This window comes from Schistocerca piceifrons, chromosome 5 (assembly GCF_021461385.2).
Source record: "Schistocerca piceifrons isolate TAMUIC-IGC-003096 chromosome 5, iqSchPice1.1, whole genome shotgun sequence".
NCBI classification, from domain to species: domain Eukaryota; kingdom Metazoa; phylum Arthropoda; class Insecta; order Orthoptera; family Acrididae; genus Schistocerca; species Schistocerca piceifrons.
In genome coordinates, this window is record NC_060142.1 from 379,974,494 (window position 1) to 379,994,843 (window position 20,350).

Genomic DNA, 20,350 nt, shown 5'->3' on the forward strand with positions numbered 1-20,350 from the left:
AATTTATGTTGTGCTAAGGATTATCGTCGGAATCTGTGAACCAGGGTGTTCGATCGGCCCCTTTCGAAATCTCGATATGGACTATAAGAGGAAGCGGCAGAAAAAAGATGGAGGACATTTTTTCGGCACAGTTCTGGAAAGTTCACATCATTCTTTACTGCGGAATAGCGCCGAAGCCTCCACCGCATCAAGCAATCGGCATAATTTCCGATGAACAGTGTGACAGTCAGAAAGTCGAAGACGTATAAGGGATTTCTATGGTAACAATATATCCCGTGACGTCCGGCAGTTTTCGAGTCTGCAGTCTGTAAGTTCACTGACAATCATTGATAGAAATGGAAGAGATTTGCCTAATGATTTAAAAGGCTGTACTCAGGTTTCAGGAAAGGGTAAATGTCCCTTGCTGCGTCCTGTTGGCAACCCCCCTCCCTCCCTCCCCACCCAATTACGAACGCATGTAGATCGGGGGAAAATGAAGTGCGAATTCAGTACTTAGAGCAGCCACGTTTGGCAGCAACAATGTATCCAATACGGGTGGATATCGAGCCGTACTGAGCTTGGATGACGGTGGTCAGTGATACTTGAACTGTCTGCCACAGTCCAACAAAAGAAGTATTGGTCTCTCAGTAACCCCTACCAATGTATTATCAATGACTAAGATATACGGAGACCGTGATCATCAGGGAAACCTTCGATCACGCTCTGTATCTGTGAATAATGGGGTTGGAATGAATGGAAAGTAAACGGTATAGGAAAGGTTTAGGAAGGAAATAATAATTTCCAGTAGCACAGGGCGTTGCGGCAAAGCAACGGCCAGAGTTGTAGAGTTGTGGTCCTCCGGGGCTCGAACCCAGATGCTCCGCTTCTTTGGAGCGATTCACTTAATCGCCTCGGCCGTCCGGATACGCTTTCCTGAGACCCAAAGTTCCAACTTCCCGCTCGCCGCACCGCCGCGCCTTCCGCACTCGCAGATTTCTGATTCCCATAGGTGTTTAGACGTTGGTTGTACATCCGCACTGAAACTTTTCATCGGACAGCCGTCGAGCCCATAGAATTAAATATATGAGTGGTGTATGTTCAGTCAGACCCTACAGAAAAGACACCACTCATATATATATATATATATATATATATATATATATATATATATATACCACTTCGTATCGAGATATCTCTGGAAAGCCGGGGAAAGTGCGGTTTCATGTCATTTTCATGCTACGAAAGAGCGCTGTGCAAGTAAATTTAAAATCTCACACGTGAGGCGTATGCTGAGATATAAAATACACACACAGAGGCAAAACACTAGCTCCGCCAGACAACTAAAGATGACCAGTGTATACGGTGTCGATTAATTTAATATTGTAATTTTTCATCAGAATAACGCAGCTACTCATTTAGGTACTTTGGTAAAGAAAAACCTGGGGTATCTGAGGTATCAGTTTTTGTAATTCAGATATATTACACTTGTCTCCACATATAAAGAAATTTGTGGCTGAAAAATGTGCGATCAGTGTAGACGATACAGCATGTTGCAGTTCTGCAGATCTCCGAGAGTCACACTTCAGAACTACTCTCTGGAGGACAAGGTGCATTGACTGACAAGCAAACTATGTCGAAAAATAGGTACATTTTCCAAAAAATCGCATTTCTACCTGTGCAGTCCTGGTCGTACTACTGGAGAAAAAACCTACACACGCTCAGTTCTGCCTTTGAAGGACCGTTGACACAAATCCAGAGAAATACATATAACTATACACATTTATTCAACAATAAATTACCAACAGATAACAGTCTGAATATTTTACGAAATTTTTAAATGACAGTGACGCTGGCACGCAACGAATTGGATAGGCTCCAAACAAATAGCCCCTACGGCCTTGCTGAAAGCTGCCTTCAAAGTATACATAGACAAATTTCGGGTAAAGGCAAAGTCTAAAACATACATGTATCAAAATAACTGCAAATCGTACACTAGCAGATAAGCATTCAACATAATCGTGAGGAAATTTGCTTGACACTTATGCAGCCAATCTTGGGGCGGAAATCAAGTTAAATTAAGTGAGCTGAAAAATCCAGTAACAACACTTAGTGTTAACTAAAGAGATTATGCCCAGGAGTGCCAAACGAAAATATTTAATAGACGGTTTTAACTATTGCAGTTAATGTAATCTCAGTTTCGCCTCCGTACAATCAGCTGACATGGCATTACAAGCAAGCTGCAATCTCTTGTAACTTGCTTCAAGCACCATAACCGTTTAAATTCAAAATGAACTACAGAAAGTTTAACGGCACTAAAATACGTGGACCAGTAGAATAAGAACGTTTAAAGGGTATTGTCTCAACAAACGCGTAATGAATTTTAAACAATTTAACCCTTATTTTTAAAAAAACAATTTCTTACCAACACGAAAAGCCTTAGGGCCAGGCAAATACAGGCACTCCAAAGCCCAGACACACACCCGAAGGTTAATTGCGCAAATGAGCCTCCTGTCCTAATTTCAGTGAAAAACCAATTGCATGCTAACGTAACGCTCACCATAACTGAAGTGGTGCTTTGTTCTCCATCAGCAAAAACAACTCGAGTAGCATCCACAGCAGATTACGAATCACTTCCATTAATAGGCCGTATGTGGCAACCGTCCACTGTGACTACATCGGTTGCTCCGTGCAAGGTGCACTAAGTGGTCAAGGAACGACAGCGCGCATCCAACTGCCAGAGCGCCGCCGCACAACTCCCGCACGGTATTCTCTCAACTCAGAAGGACAGACTCGGCGGTGCAGACGCTACTCGTCCTGCGTCATGCAGAATATTGCTCGCAGACAGGAGCTAGAGACAGCCGGGCAGTGCGTAATCCTAAATTTCGCAGAGTTGCAACTCTATCGCATCTCAGCGAGGCGGAAGGGTAAAGCCGTCGGCACACGGACCGTGCTGTCGAACGTCAACGTTGAGCGTGCTAAGTTCAACGTGCTGCTGAACCTCAGAAACGATTAGACTTGTGCATACGGTACGTGGGCCCCAACGTACTATACCCGATCGCAACGCACTCCGGCGGCATTTGCGGGAAGTTTCTAGTTCGTAAAACACACTGTTTACTAAACGGGCGCGCGTAAAAATCCCACGTTAGCTCTATTAAAACGCACATTTCCGCTATTGTCCACGAAAAGGAAAGTACCATGTCCAATCAATAAGGACACAGGCTTATAAAAGTTCCATTACAAACAGTGCGATATAAATTTGCAGTACTTCTTCACATAAGATAAACATTATTTCATCATTCTCACATTTTAGTAAAACTCTAAGGTCAGTGTTACTTGATCACTGTTCCTACCCAGTAGCGGAATCTTCGCAACACGTGAATTACGAAGCGTAAAAGAAAAAGGAGCAACATAGCTTTACACAAGTAGCGCAAGGTGTCCTGTACATCAAGCCAATCGAACACCCAAAGAAAGGTGAACTTCTATTTAAATAACATCAAAAATTATAGTACATACTTATATTAAACTAACAATAAAGTAACAGAACCTAATAAAAACGCAAATGTTAGGAAAAAATAATTTACGTACTGGCGAGTCGCGAACCACCGCCCAAACATAAAAATTTCACTTAATACTCACGCTACTCACCACGCTAAACCAACAACTTAACGGTAACTGCCATTCCTAGGATCTTACCAATGGTAGGACTTGCTGAAAGCTTTAATAATAACTATGTTACTAACTGAAATTTAATTATAACAAATTGTACCAAGAACAATGCGTTTTGGCTGCATCCTCAGTGTATTGCTGCCTTAAAATAGCATACTCTCATAATACGCAAGTTACAATTATTCTTTTGCCACGAATATGATGTTTCTCATTATTTTACTGCAACGGATCACACAGTTAACAACGGGTTTTCCAGTGATTCTCAATTTGCTGGTGCTCAGAAACGGCATATATACGTGTAGGCTTGAAATGAAAGCCAATATGGCGCCTCACAACTTTGTGCTGAAGGGAGATGGCGTGCATGTGATGTAGGTGTCGTTGTGCCATCTCATTGGTCAACGCTCAGGCGCACGTTCAGTATATCTGACATGCTAGATATTACTCTGCACGTTCGGAAAGACTCCCGAACGTGCTATTCCACGCTTTGACGTCAGAAACTCGGCACGCTCAACGCTCAACGGTCGGATGCACGGTCCGTGTGCCGACGGCTTAACCCTCCTCTAGCTCTGTGTGAGATCTTTGACAGTCGATCACGGACCGGCTCACTACCAAACCGAGAGGTTTTCTCCTTTAACTGCTGCTCCCGATTCTCTTAGTTTCCTTAAAGAAGTTTCTTCTCTCACACTTGGCGTCGCACGGGAGCCGCAGCTCAATGGCAACGGCTGGTCGCGCCGCTCCTCCGCCTGCTCCACCCCCACTCGCCCACAGTTGCGAGCGCGGGGCCATAAAGTAAGCGGGCTATACTTAGAGTCGGCATTACGGCTGCCCGACAGGCGCGGGTTCAGACCCCGGCGCGACCCCGGCACTGGAGGGCGCCATCCCGCTGCTGTAAAGAGCCGCTGCCGGTACTCCCGCGTGCAGTTAAGACAGAGCGCATTTTACAGCCTGCTGTAGCGCTACTAAACCATCTGTGAACGTCGTACATATGAAGCAATGAGCCGCGAACTCGCTCACAATCGAGTTCTATCGTCACCGACTGGGCCGTACATGTTTTTATTCGTCGTCGAGGAGTTCTTTTGTCAGGCTGGCTAGCGGTTCTTACACATAATGGACACGTGGTTACTCCAGCACTAGAGAATCTGGTTTCCGTCTTACATTTGTGATCCGTGGAAGTCTTTGTTCATAAAGAGTAAGATTTTTACTCTACTTTATTAACATAAGCCAAATGTCCAAACTTCCTACGATATAACATCGTTTAATGGCCAGACAGTACAAATCTACTGCACGGTCACGGAGCCATTCGAGAATAACTGTGTGAACGAGCCCATCATTGGAAAGTCTCTATCCTTCAGATATCTTTTCAGTTTCCCGAAAAGATAGAAATCACATGCTGCAAGATGGAAATCACATGGTGTATGATCTCGACTTCCCGTTAAGCATCTGTGCGATCACAGCCAAATTTCTGGCACCATTTCGCCACGGTTGGACGCGACGTTGGATTTGACCCATATACTGCCAGAATTCAATTGTGAATGTGCATGTAATTTAGAAATTTCGCCCACAAGACTCGTACTAACCCGCGAACTTCAATTTTGCACCACTAAGTTTCCAGTTGCCACGCCACTTCAGTCGCACAATACTGAGTTTGCAGGGAACTCGGATCACATGCTGTATTCTGATAATGCGTCACTGTTGTTGCGCAATGGTGTTGGCGTGGGAAGACATGTGTAACTTACTTTCTGAAGTCTCAATTTGTAAGAAGCGTCACAGAATGATCAAACGCATAGCACATAAGGAAACAGTAACTTTACTGTGCAATGTATTCAAATGCGTGTAGTTTGATTTTATAATTTACTTTCTTAGTATTTTACTGCAACCCTTTTCTTACTTTTTAAACACATCAACTGATGATGACTTGCTAAGAAGTCGAAAACAGCAATGGTATCAATTGTGAAGTATTTACACCGCCTGACAGAAAAACGGAAGGATCCGGAAAACAAGGTCGACTGTCAGTGCAAAGTCGTGTATGCACACCCTGAGCCGTGCGCGGCTCGCGCTCATGCCGTTTATTGCTCTTCATCATCTTTTTATGGTTCTGTCGCCTCGTTTTTCTTTTAATTCGATCTACTGGCGTCGCTAGGTTGCAGGTTTGCTTACCCGTGAGTGGCAGCAGCAGCGCATATCGATAAGTCCCTTCATAACGTCCAAGAAGTTACATTATAATGTATCAGGTTTCTTCGGCGTGATTGGTGTGGTTGTAGTCCAGGCAGCGAGAACACGTATCAGTACACTCACTGCAAATATTGTGCATAAAATGGAAACGTCAATTCGATTGGACTTCCGGAATTGCACCATTAGGTATACTGCGCTTAGAAGCTGGCTTTATAGACACCTGCAAAAAACATACAGTGGTTTTTCCGTTAAATGGAGTGGCCGTGCAGTGAACTGCAGGGCGTCCTAGTCACCTGGATACGGCGCAGAATACCCGTCTTCAATTAAAGCGAATCGCATTTTACGGCTGTCCACTGAAGCGTGCTATCAGCAGGCATTACTCATCTGAAACGGCCGACCGCACAGCGGAGAGCGGTCAAGCGTTACGGTCGCCAACCAAGCGATCTGACCTCACGGAGACTTAATGCCGCTGATCAGAACGTGTTCGTGCCGTCAGACCGTAGTAATGGTTTTGTAATACTTACTAGTGCTACGATCTACTTGGCTAAACCCGTTTCCGAGAATTTGTAAGTAAAAGGCCATAACCTATATAAAGTATTACGCATTACTTACACCAGATGTTGTACTACCAGAAAGAGCAGTTAAAGTACTTCTCTTATTAGACAGACATTAACCTCTTAGCAAAATAATGGTAATGTACTCACTTGAAAGAAACTAATTATACACATTTTAACGTATTCGATGGTACATAGGATTGGACGTAAAAATTAATTGCGAAAAATGAGTGGTATAACACATTTTTCTGCACCACATATTAAGATATCTACAAGATATAAACATATATCTGTTGGATTTGAGCGTTCGCAACATTACAGTACTGAAAGGGACTAGTATTCCGCATTGTGACTAATGCTCTTGAAGATATTTGTCTACCCATACAGCGAAGTAATAGCGCAGAAAACTCTACTACTTAATGACACTGAATAGCTTTTGGAAAGAGCATTATAGTTACATTATGATCATCATCAACATCATCATCATCAATCCTTCTCCAGACTTCTTCATTCTTTACGGTTTTGGTATAAATGGGTCCCTACGGTCGCAGGTTCGAATCCTGCCTCGGGCATGGATGTGTGTGATGTCCTTAGGTTAGTTAGGTTTAAGTAGTTCTAAGCTCTAGGGGACTGATGACATCAGAAGTTGAGTCCCATAGTGCTCAGAGCCATTTGAACCAATTTTTATAAATGGGTTCACGTTACTCCTTTTTGTTTTCGTTATCTACTCACTTTCCATGTATAGAGATATCGTTTCTTATCTCTCATAATCCATAGAGGGACGATTAAAGAACTTTTCTTTGGTGCTCTGACACAAATTCATCTGGTAACATGAGCTATCCATTTGCACACTCATGATTATGAGTGTAATGAAAATGAAATGGAGGGCCTTTGTATATTTAGCCAGGGAAATCTCTTCTTCGCTATCAGCATTATCACGTTTATCTGATTCCCACCTTTCTTGCAGCATGTGTTGTTGCAATACCAACCAAGCGCTATATCGCTATACTTACTTTTCCGAGATCTCTAAAATGCAGTTACAGAAAGGGTATTGTGCAACTAAAGGCACATAGTTTAACATGTTGACGTATAACATTGTAATAATACCAATAACAATAATATAGAAAATTATTTATATTTTGCTCACCTTGTCGAAAGTCTCTTTTCGGTATCCAGATTTTTCCTAGGATTTCTTGAGATCAAATGTACGTTAGAGTCCATCGACATAGTGATATTTCTTTTCATTTTCGTGTTTCTTATTTCAAATGGTAATAATACGACTCAGGCTAAGAAGTTCCACACATGTGTTGTTAACGTATATGCGTCAGCGTTTGTTTGCATCTACAGCAACTGGTGAAGTAATGCATGAGATTTTATCTCAAATCTGATCATGGACGTAGTGGTAAAGCCTTCAGTTTCCTACAGAAATAGCTTTACGCTGATGTTAAAAGTATTAAATTTTTAATGAGACTATAATGAAGGAAAGACGAGTATTGTTACATATTTCGGTAGATGTGAACAGTATTTAGTAGGAAAAAAGTTCGTTCCGACCTGCTGCCAAGATAATCACGTTGTGAATGCGAATAATCTACAAAGAATATTACAGAGAAATGAAAATTTTCAAACGTGTGTTTATAAGTACACATCTGTTATTCCTGAAAAAGTGGCATTACAGTAACTTCTGGAACAATTTAAATGGTCGTATTTTCGAAACACAAAGACTCAAATCGCTTGAATGTGTACACCTTAATGCTCGACAATACATATGATTTCGTATATTTGGGCACCAACTACGTTTTTAACGAATTATTGATCATTGCTTTTATCGGAGCGTTCTAATACATTAGACTGGAGATGGAGACGCTATTTTCTGAAAACTAAGTCACCATATTTAATAATTTTACAAATGGTGTAGAAGTAATTAAATGCACTTGGCATGACTGCTGATCGCCTGTGACATCAGTCGAATAGCTTCTGGTTACCTGACTTGATGTGAGAGCTTATTGCTACCCAACCCAATCTAAGCGCGCTCTGTCTCACCATTTAACGAAGATGCCGTGGAAGTTTCATAGTTTTGTCGAGCACCATTGTCAAATATTCCTACAATGTTATTAAACTAATCTACCTTAAGAGATTTTCAGTAACCGTTTATTTGTTAATTTTTTAAAGGATTTTTAGGATATCTCGCAGTTACCAAAGCGTTTCGCCTTCTGCCTTAGTACCGTCATCGTATACCTCTGTAAGTTTTTAGCAACAACAAATTGGTGGGAGCATACCAGCACATAAACAGAAATGTCACTGCATACGGGAGGTTGGTTAGGAGGAATATATCCAACGTTGGCTTAACAAGTGCACTTCCAAAACGATCAAGCCATGCTGGGGGAGTCTAGCAATACGAAACGAATTTTATGCTTACTCGTATAAGCTCACTCATGTCACGAAGCAAACACTGCGCAGTGTTTTAATTAGAGTGCAAAATGGTCCTGTGACAACGAAAAGTGTTATACATCACGCAAAATAGAGACTGGTTGTGCAGATTGAAGACAGGTGTTCTAACGAACAATCTTGAAAAGAAACCTTCACACTGATATTCTTCTTCCAGCAACAGTCATAAATAATTGAGGTAGCTGAGCTGCAAAGTTACCTATTGCTTTGTGAGAGTATCCTCAATCCTAGAAAACTGATATCCCAATCATGTCACCATTTTAAGGTAGTTGAATACCATCCTTAAAAGATAACGCACAGGAATCGTGTTGCTAACGGTATGCTAGCAGTAATGTCTATTTTTACTAGTGAGGTGATGGGCGCTCTTGTGTATGATAAGCATGTAGCACAATAAGGGGTCTTACGAGCTCGTTCCTGAACTTCCATTCTGATAAGGGCCTCTTTAGAGTAACATGAATGTTTTATTGAGTCTTGCCCACAGCATCACTCTGCCACGTTATTTTGAGATATCTCGCGCACAAACTCCAGACTGTATAACATCTCGCATTCTCTTGACATTTAATTTCGTTCATTGTCAGATGAGTCGGAAAAAAAACTACACCATCGATACGCCTCCATCAACAGTGGGCACTTTCTCGAAGATGCTTATGGACATTTTGGATCCATACTACGAGTCCTCTTGCTGTTTGCAGGACTCTCTGTGACTTAGTGCACTTTGTGACGGATCTCAGTGGATCTCCAATAAGAGGTGAAATATCTCTTTTAGTCGTTCGCCAATGCTGAAATAGTCTTTCGAATGTCTCCAGTTCCTATAAAGCCCCACGATCTCTACGTTTTTGAAAGTCCATAGTCTAAAATTGGACTTTTTTCTGAGTTACCAGTTATCTGACTTGTTTGCTGCAGCCCGCCACGAGTTTCTCTCTTGTGACAAACTCTTTGTTTCGAATAGCTCTTACAGCCACCGTCCTCAGTTACTTTTCTGGTATATTCCTCTCTCGCCTTCCCCTGCAGTTTTTACCCCTACAACTTTCTCTAGTAACATGAAAGCTATTTCCTGATGTCTAAATAGATGTTCTATCATCCTGTTCTCCACCATGTTTTCCACATACTTGTATCCACGTCGATTCTGCGGAGAATCTCCAATTTCTTATTAGTCTGCCTAATTTTCAGCATGCTTCTATAGCACCACGATTTTATTCTCTTCGGTTTCCGTCACAGTTCACCGGACCTAGGGTAAGTTAACATGGAGTTTACTGCATCATGTTGAGAAGGATTCAGTTTTCCCAAACCGCCCCGCTCATTCAGGTCGACCATTCCACTGATATAGTGCTGGACATTACTCCTGCGGAAGTAGACTCGGTTACCTGACACCGAAGAGCTCTGGAGTTCCGGTAATTGAACAATGCGCCACATATCAGTATGGTTCCCTAGTTGTCATGTATATGTTGTGTGTGGTGGGTGGGGGGCGCTTTTCTTTCCTTGTGGCAACATACATTTCACTGGGTGCCATTTACCGGTGTTCATGAATGGTAACTAAGGCGGATGTGGTTGTTTATTGAACTCAGTAAAATAAGCGCATTACCAATTTTTCCTAATGCTTTAAGACGGAGCAACTTACATAAACAATGCAAGATTCCTTTAACTTTGCCAAGATTTCGGCAGCCTCAGACACCATTGATACACTAGTCTGCATCTAATTGTTTTTACTTTTACAGCTTCATTAACAGATCTCGTATTAAAATGTAAATTTTTTTTATAAAGGATTAATTCAGAATCATTATCTCTGTGTTTCTGCGTTGTGTTATGTTTAGTATGTCCAAGTCTTGCACAAGTACAATAAACCTCCACTCTTCCCGATGACATGTTTCAAATTTACCCTTATCACACAAAACGCGACGACACGTTCACCGAGTTTGCCTATGATTTAAGCTTAGAACTGCTTTACAAAATGTTCATTGTGTGTGAAATCTCATCCACCGAACCTCGTTCTGCTCAGGCAGCATCTACTAAGACTCTAAATTTGTCTTCAGTGCAAAGATGTACCAATCAGCCCGAATGAAAATGCGACGATTATTAAATAAATAGAAAGAATCGTATCACAATAACTGTCGTATACTTAGTCCACCATCCAAATGACTGTCTGTAGTCTAATTAATAACTACAAGTCAATGAATGTCTGTAGCATAATATACAGGGTGTATCCTAATTAATGGCGTAAACGCATACAGCTAAAGTACATGATACTGGGAACAAAAAAGTTTCAATAAACACGGACGCTAAAATGCGTACCAAAGGAGCTGCTAGCACCTTTTCACTAGAAGAAATGTTACACAGTAACGAAGATGAAGAAGTGTTCATACTTTTTAAAGTAAGCGTTTTAGGAGCCCATGTTTATTGAGACTTCTTGCTTCTGTTATCGTATACTTTCAACTGTATGCGTTTACATCATTAATTGTGATTCATCCTGTAGATAAAAAAAAACAGGAACTCTGGTTCATGAAAACGAGCTTGTTTCAAGCCGAAACTGTGTTTTTTAACCTTTTTGTGTAAATTCGACAAATAGGAAGCATTCAGTTACTATTCAGTGTATACAGGGTGAGTCAGGAGGAAAGGTACGTGTTTTGACGAGTGATAGCATTACTGATTCTGAACAAAAAACTTGATATGGACATATACCCTATTCCGAATATTATTCGAAACTTATTTATTTATTTAATTTAATCGTATGGCTAGGGCCCCCGTCGGGCAGACCGTTGGCCGGGTACCGGTGTTTCAATCTGACGCCACTTCAGCGACCTGCAGTCTATGAGGATGATAGGACGATGATGAGGACAGCACACCACCCAGTCCCTGGGCGGAGAAAATTGCCCAGCCCAGCCGGGAATCAAACCCGGGTCCAGAGGACTGAGAACCCGTCACGCTAACCATTCAGCTACCGGGGGCGGACTTTTTCGAAATAGAGCACTTTAAATGCACATTTCTATATATATTTTCTGTATTATTCATTCTAGGCGCGCAGTCTGGAACCGTGCGACTGCTACGGTCGCAGGTTCGAATTCTGCCTCGGGCATGGATGTGTGTGATGTCCTTAGGTTAGTTAGGTTTAAGTAGTTCTAAGTTCTAGGGGACTGATGACCACAGCTGTTAAGTCCCATAGTGCTCAGAGCCATTTTTTTTGGTATTATTCATTGTTATTGTTTACAACGTACCACAGACATATAAAGGAAGCTGAGACGAACATTTTGATACAGGACCTCAAACTGGCCTACAAAAAGTATCTAATCTACAGCACATTCGCGTCGCGCGAGATTTTAAATATTTCCGCGACGTCTCCGCGCAAACAGTTAGTCCTAACCAAAAAGTAAACAGGACCTTTTTTGTAGCAAACTTAATTTAGTTTAATTGTGTACTGAGACACGTTTTCGTTGGAGTGTGCGATTTTCGAGTTATTAATGGAAAACGTACAAAAGTGCTATTAAACGTTTTATATCTCGGAAACCATTCGCAAATGTCCATACGAAGTTTTTTGTTCAGAATGACGAATACTATCGCGTCTCAAAGCATGTACCTTCCCTCCTGACTCGCTCTGTACGTCACTCCTTAATGAAGACGGATCTATGACTGCAAGGTTAGATGGCAGCTCCATCACCAGTCCCACTTTCTCTGGGTTAGAAGCTCATTCAGATACAATAGAACCCATAGTACCCAAAATAATCCATGTTTCTCCGTTGCTCGTAGCAAAGGTGTCTTAAAAATTGTTTTTCTGTCTCAAGCTATTCACACCAGGAGAGTTTCAGAGGGGTGCATTTTACACCATCAGAGTTTCAGAGTAGAGCATTTTACACTTTTTTCTTTCATTCGCTACCTACAGAAGTACCATTACTTAACATGCATCCGCCAGAAACGTTATTTTTAAACTAATAAGAAATTTTCTTAACATTTGGTACGCTTATATGCTACATGACGGTTTCGAAGATGTGTCAGCAGAACGAATGAAGATTTTGATTTAGAGAGAGAGTGTAAATTTCTTCCCAAACAGCATGATAAAGGTAACGAAACGCTTTACGCACCAGGCCCAGAGCGGGTGGATTCGACCGCGGTTCACGAAAGCCGCTTATTTATTCCGCGCGTTAGTGCCGAGCGATGTATCACGAAGAAATTTTCTACCTTTTAGGGGGCCTGACGTTGCGAGAAGTTACTGTTTCTGTAAAGGCAACGGACGTTTCCAATTCGTGACCTTTAACCACGAAGATATAAAAAGAAAGACGGAGTAAAGCCGAAAAGGCAGTAAGTCTTACACCAAATGCGGTGCCACTGGCAAAGAACTGCAGACACACAGAGAGTGGCTTGGCTCCGATTCTTTACGAGACTAGTTCGATGGGCGTGAGCTACAGCCGAATACATAATACCTTAACAGCTCGGACACTGCATCTTAAACCTACTCTTTATTTGACTGCTTATGGTAAAAAGGTCCCAGCGATTGTAACTTCATTAAATCTAGGGTTCTCCTGCTTTGGACGGTCTGATAATCCGGCACACGGATAGCGGGGAATGCACGACGCTCCGTGACAACAAGCAGATCAACACTCAACCTCGGCCATGTGTTAAAATATATCACAGCAAAAGATGGGAGGCTAAAAGATAGAGTCGTTTATATGCAGAGCTGTAACTGACAAGAGGACCGCGCATACACGTTATCAACGATTTCGTCCAAATTAATGGTAGGTGCAAGGCTTTGTGAGAAATGAAAGCCGTAGAAACGGAAGCTCAACATGTCAAACGTTTAGAGAAAAATAATTGCATTTTTAGCGCCGGTCGGATGAGGCATGATCAATTTATGTTAGCGTATTTTCCAGGCACCAGCTGGCGCAGCGGAAGGAATACTGAATGCTAATTAGAGGGACGCTGGGTCGAGTCCCTTCGTGGAAACTCTTTCCTTTATTTTCTGTTTTTACGGTGCTCTGAAAACAAACCGAAATAATGCTCAATGTTTTGTATTTATTAATATTTTCGTATAAGCCATGAAAAGGAAAAGCAAAGGAAAATTCACGATTGTAAATACATTTCCTGGAAGAAACTGAACGGCGTGCACGAGAGCTTCGTAAATAAAATTAAATATTTTTATTATTTTACAGTGGATGATATACACATGATGGGATGATATTCATCGTAAACCCAGGAGGAGTAGTAATTTTCTCGGCGTCTTGCATACATTATAAACGCCACATTTTTACCATTATATTGTTGTTTTAAAGTTTCTTTAGGAAACCAAACTGGATCTACAGCCATAAAAAGTTCTCGAACATCGCACAGTTTGGGAGCAAACCATGTGAAACGCATCATTTCGACAAATATTGCCGAGAATAGCTGGTGATGTAGAGTGGAGTCTGTTTTGATGCAGTCTTCTCGGAAGGTGATTTTTTTTTATAAGAGTAGCTTTTTGGTCGTAGTTCTTAAGGCATGCGTTTTAGAAGCCCATGTTTACTGATACTTGTTTGCTTCTATTGTTGTGTGCTTTCAACTGTATGCGTTTATGTCATTAATTTTGATACACACTGTAGAACAGAAATACAAGCTTTTTCCGTCAAATCGCAGGGTTGCCCTTGCGGAGACCGTGTAGGGAGAGTCACTTTAATACTGCACGACGGCAACTCTCCTTCAACTTGAAAAATTTTCTCGTGTAATTGTGGATTTGTTTGTCCTCCCCACGAGTCAGTAAAAAGAATAAATTCGTTTTCCTGCACCTAGGGCTTCATCGTAACAGCCAAAACAATTTTTGTGCGTGGGTGTTGTAAGTTTCCCAGGCTCTGATGAAGTAATGAAGACATTCCTATATTTTTGAACCTCGGTTCGAACTTTTCCTTTGCGCTCCACTTGCATGCCTTCTACGAAAATATTAACAAATACAATATACTGAGATTTATTTCAGTTTATTTGCAGTGTAAGTAACGTAAAATAAAAAATAAAAAACATGTTTCGCATAGAGATTCGAGCCACTACCGTGTGTTCTGTACTCTCCGCGGCAAAAGATTTCATTTTTTCTAAACTTTTGGCCGTCTGGAGCTCCGATTTCCCTCCCTTTCAGTTCTGGCTAAGCCCTGTACATATTATAAATTTCGTCGAAATTGATGATGACAAATGGGAGCGGTCCCCTTATGAGCTGACATGTTGGCTTCGCAGTGTTGCGTCAAGTGTGGCAGAGATGAACCGTTAAACGCACTTTTTACTCTAACTTAACATTCATATTTAAGTGCTACTAAGATGAATCGAATTTTATAGAATATTTTTCCTTGGGAACACCACACTTGACTGTCATTACAACGTCTAAAAGAATAAAAAAATACAGAGCCTTTCAAATCCAGACAGCTGTCATCGGCTGTTCCAACTGTACACAGCTTCACTGTTAAGGGACACCAGCTGCAGCTGTGAACATCACAGCTATTAACGTAAGGACTACTTGCACTTTCTTTATGGACGGGTAAAATTGTTGTAGTATAGTTAGTGTGAAGTACTCAGCCTGTGCTCCACTAAACAGAGAACTGTGAATGGACATGCTGGTAGCACTGATATCGACCTGAGAAACTGCAGTCACTACGTCGTCAAGGAAACACTTTTATCAGAGGTGTCGATCAAATCAAGGTGGCAGTCAGACACACTGATGGCGCAGTTACGAAGCTGGAAAGTGAAGCCAATGAGAAACAAAATAAGACGTTGTCTCGTTTATGAAATTTTTGGGTAAGACATCGTGTGTTTCTATCGATGAAGTCACACTGACCGTTACCTCAAATGGTGTAAAGAATGTACGAAAAGTTCAAGCAAGAGAAAGAAAATTAAGCTGTCCGCTATTACTAAACACATACGTAGTGTTTTATCGCTTTTCTCTTCAGTCAGCTTCATCCGTGTTATTATCGATACATTGAAGAGAGTCTTGTGTATTTTTCTTTCCTTTTATCATCCCGCTCATCTCTACAGAATGCCTGTATTGATGCTTGATGGTTTTTTTGAATCACTAAATGACATAGCAAATAAATGTGGTATACGTTAGAAGTAATGAAATTGGTCAGTAAATTGGTCAGTCATGTGATTTCTTTGACTTGTGAGCCATGTCGGTATTCTTAGGCAGCGTATTTCAGGCCGCGGATTTATAGGCATGCGAGGCACTTCATCGTTCGTCGTGTTGAAGGATCTGGTTGAATTCACATCGCCCCACATGCAGAGCAGCAGATTGCTATACAGTTGCAAGTATCGAGAGCAGAGCTCATTTCCTTCTTTCCCTTTGTTGTTTGCAATTGATCATAAGAGCAGTTTACGCCTATTCAGTTGCCTTTTCTCTAAATTAATTTAAGATGAACTATTGGCCATTACATGTATGTTAAATTTGGAATGTTCAGGGCCAGAGAGGGAGAAGAGAGGGAGAAATCCACGTGTATCGACTTTTTCAGAGCTTAAGGTGACTCTTACTTAACCTGTATGATTAATGTCATATCAACACAGGCGCAACACGATACCTTGGCAACGTTGCCCTGTCAAGTCTAAGCTTAGGCGAGTCGTTTTCTACTTTTTGAAAGTTATTGTCCCTACTGGAGTAACCCGGATTCTCTGATGCATGTCTGTGTTACAGGCAATACTAATGGCTTAAGCCTTTTTCGTGTGACAGGTTTAACCCACAGTTAATAAATGTGCTCCTAGACTACTGGGCATTCTAAATTTCAACCACATAATATACGTCACATTGTATTCATCTAACTATTGTTTATGTATGTATATCATCATCCAACCTCGGAGCTTGTCCACGTGAGTTATGGCTAAAACAATGCTAGTAAGTACATCAGGGCCGCAATGACTTCAAAACATCATAACATGAAATGTCTAAGATAATTACTTCCGACGTTGACAACGTTTTGTGATACATGCACCTCACATGAAATATCTCTTAGAATACTGAAAACACCGTGGAGATTTTCGAAATATATGAGAGGCGTTCAACAAGTAATGCAACACATTTTTTTCTGGAAGCAGTTTGGTTTTATTCATCATACTATTCCCCACTGTTTTCGCTACAAAACTCTATTTTGTAACAAAACCTCCGCCTCTGTTCAATGCGACGCCCTTATGCCACCTTACTGGAAGGGTCTGTATGCCCTCGTGGTACAACTCTACTGGTCGATATCGGAGCCAACGTCTTGTTGCACCAATAACCTCCCAAGCATTGAAGTATTGTTTCCCACGGAGAGCATCGTCCGTTGCTCATTATGATTTTAGGCAGAGATGAACCCAACGGGCACACACCTTTGAGTACAACACCTGATGGATCAGTGTGTCAGAACTGCCAATAGAGAGACGTCCAGTTGTGGAGAGGCGATTTCAAAGTGATCAGTCGATCAGTTTGAATGAGACTGACTTCACTTTCCAACACTGCACACACGCACTACACACGCACGCACGCACTTCGTTACCGTCGCTCTCGAACGCCAGTAGCCCAACACCATGTCCAGCCGTAGGAAAGGAGGAAGCGGCTAGATTGCTGCTTCCGTCGAGCTCCTGCTAAAGGCAGTCGGGAGCAACGGTAGCGGCAACAAGAAGAAGAAGAAGCGGAAGCTCGTGGCACAATTCCAGTGCTATAAGTGTCAGAAGATGGGACACACAGCGAGGACCTGCGACGGTGGCGTGTGTGAAGTGCGGGAAACGGCACGATACACGCAACTGCGACAAACCAAGAGGTACCGCGACCGCGTGTGTAAATTGCAGCGGCGCGCACGCCGAAAATTCGTGCAGCTCCGGCTTTCTGAAGTCATGGAAGCTGCAGAAAGGGGTCACCACACATGAAGAGGTGGGCCAAGAAGAGATGGTGGACACCCCGCCCTCCTACTCAAGCAGGAGAAGCGGGCTGCACCCCAGCATAGACGACGAGGGCGTGTTCAGGGAAATGTTGCGGAAAGCCAGCGAGGACGCCATCGCCGCGCTCAAATCCGTCATGACAGAAGAGGGGGCGGCCCTGAGGGCGGAACTCGATGAGATGCGTCACGAGGTGACACAACTGAGGGTAGCCCTGTACCTCATATCTCGCACGACACTTGAAGAGGCGCCGACCCCCGCCAGCATGGGGGTAGACGCAGAAACGCAGACGACCGTCTCCCTCGCCGACGCGGAACCGCCGTCTGCTAGGGAGGTGGTCATGGAGTCGGGAACACCCACCGACTTCAAGTAGACTCCCCCTTGGAAACGGCCGTCCTTCTGCCTCTGCAGACACGCAGACGGCAGAGGAGACGCCCATGGAGACCGAGGGAGAAGAAAAATGGTTCAAATGGTTCTGAGCACTTTGGTACTTAACATCTAAGGTCATCAGCCCCCTAGAACTTAGAACTACTTAAACCTAACCAAACTAAGGACATCACACACATCCATTCCCCCGAGGGAGAAGACGAGCCGGAATTTGAATGCCTGCCCCTCCCCAACAAGAATTGTGTCAGGGAGGTACTCAGCAAGGTAGCAGACCCCTGCGCGACGGCAGCTATCTCCACCATGGTAATTCCTATCCCTTCACGGTAACCAATATCCCTCCCCTACCCCACAAACTGTATTCTTTCCACAGGGGCTGTGAACCCCTAAACCAGAAGGTCAACGGGAGGGAACTGATCCGCCGTGCAGATCTAGAGTTGATAAACTGCTGCCCGGTCTTCACCGAAGACGACTGGATGTAGATGACGGAACAAGCCGTCCTGTGCATCAAACAGCAGACGCAACCAGTGGACATCTCCCGTCTGAACAAAATCGAGATCAGAAAGCCTGGAAACCACAAGAAGAAGAAGAATAAGAAACCGCCAGAGACATCTGGCTGATAATTCTTTCTCTTACATCCAGAACCAGAGGCAAAACATCCCAAACAGCGAGAAATTGAGGAGGAATAGCTTAGTCAAGCCTAAACTCCTATGACTCGGGCCAAGGACAAGGCCCGTCATTTTAGCGACAGCGACAGTCCAACACTGCAGGAGTGCGCGGCTGACCAGCGAACGGGAGATTCGACAGGTTTATGCGACCTTGTTGCGACGATGATAGACGCTCGCCCAACGACTCACCATGCTTTTTTTCACTGCCAGATCTCAGTCGGCATTCTGCAAGCGCATATGAGTACCTGCGATGATCTGATTTTCAGCCAAAGAAAAAAAAAACTCGATGACTCGGAATGCACCTCCGTTACGGACGCCATCAGTCAGAACTTCGTGAAGGTATAGGTGCTGAAGCGGAAATAATTTTTTGAACCAAAATTGCCCTCGCAGGCACTCAGGTGTGAATGCTGAAACTTGCAACGATGTAGTTTTCTTGCCAGAGGAAATATACGTACCCATCAGCTTAAACCTATTTCACGCCTTCTTTCTTCTCAAGAATCACTTGTTCGCGGCGGAGGAACACGCGAGCACCAGAGAATGTAGCTGCTTTATAGCTTACATTTGCGCTCGGACTCCGGTAGCTATTAGGCCCGCGCTTGTGTACCTTGCTGGAGTTAATCTTCCAGTAATGTGGCTATAACCTGCTTCTAGCGTAACAGACTGTATCTGTCCAGTACTGCTGTAGCTAACATTCTGCAGTAGCATGTCGATGACTCAACGTTGACCGTGAGCAGCATTAAACACATCAGTTACCTATACGATATTGAAAAAAATCGTACATGAAGGGCTGTGTATTCTTGTTTATTGAGACTCTCAGTAACATTTAACAAGGATAACAGAACTTGAAGGAAAATCAGCATCAAGTTCTGTGTCACTTTCAGATTGACACATTTCTCTGATTCACACTAGAGCTTAGAAGAAATTGTCCGATATCTTACGGTTCTTTTGATTTACAGTTCTATGGTCTTCTGTTCATAAGACTTCAAATGTTTGACATATTATCTTGTTGCAGCATGTCTTGATGAAAGGAACTTTACTCTCTTTACACAGTTTCAGCATCCTCGTGCTCGGCGTCGCTTCAAACAATAAGGTGTCGATACACGCGAAAAAATGGCCACAGCTCTGACGTTCATGTGAAGTGCGAGGTAGGTTACTGATGTCACATTGGCACCAAACATCAGCATCCATCTACTAACGTCATCGTGGACTAGTCACTCCCTCTTACCCACATTTCACTCCTTCTCACACCTCTGCGATGGAGGTAAGAGGGGGTGTGACAATCTTCCTAGCGTATGATGCGTCCACGATGCTCTTGGGCAGAATTTTGGTAGAATTAGGTGCCCATGTGACATCAATAACACAACTTAAATATCATATGAATTTAAGAATTGTGGCCTTTTCTTCGCGTGTATCGACACCTTGATGTTTGAAGCGTCGCTGAGTCTGAAACTGACTTCGCAGGGCGCCACGCTTTTGCGAAAGCCTGTAAGCATCTTTGAGACAAATTTCAAACTTACGCATCGCTTTTTTTGCACAGTGTATATTTCTTTGCCTTGATAATTTATATTTTATGGTACTGCGCTTATTCATTTGAAGTTATGTAGTGTTAAGTTTCATACGAAACACGACTTATGTAATATGTGCTAT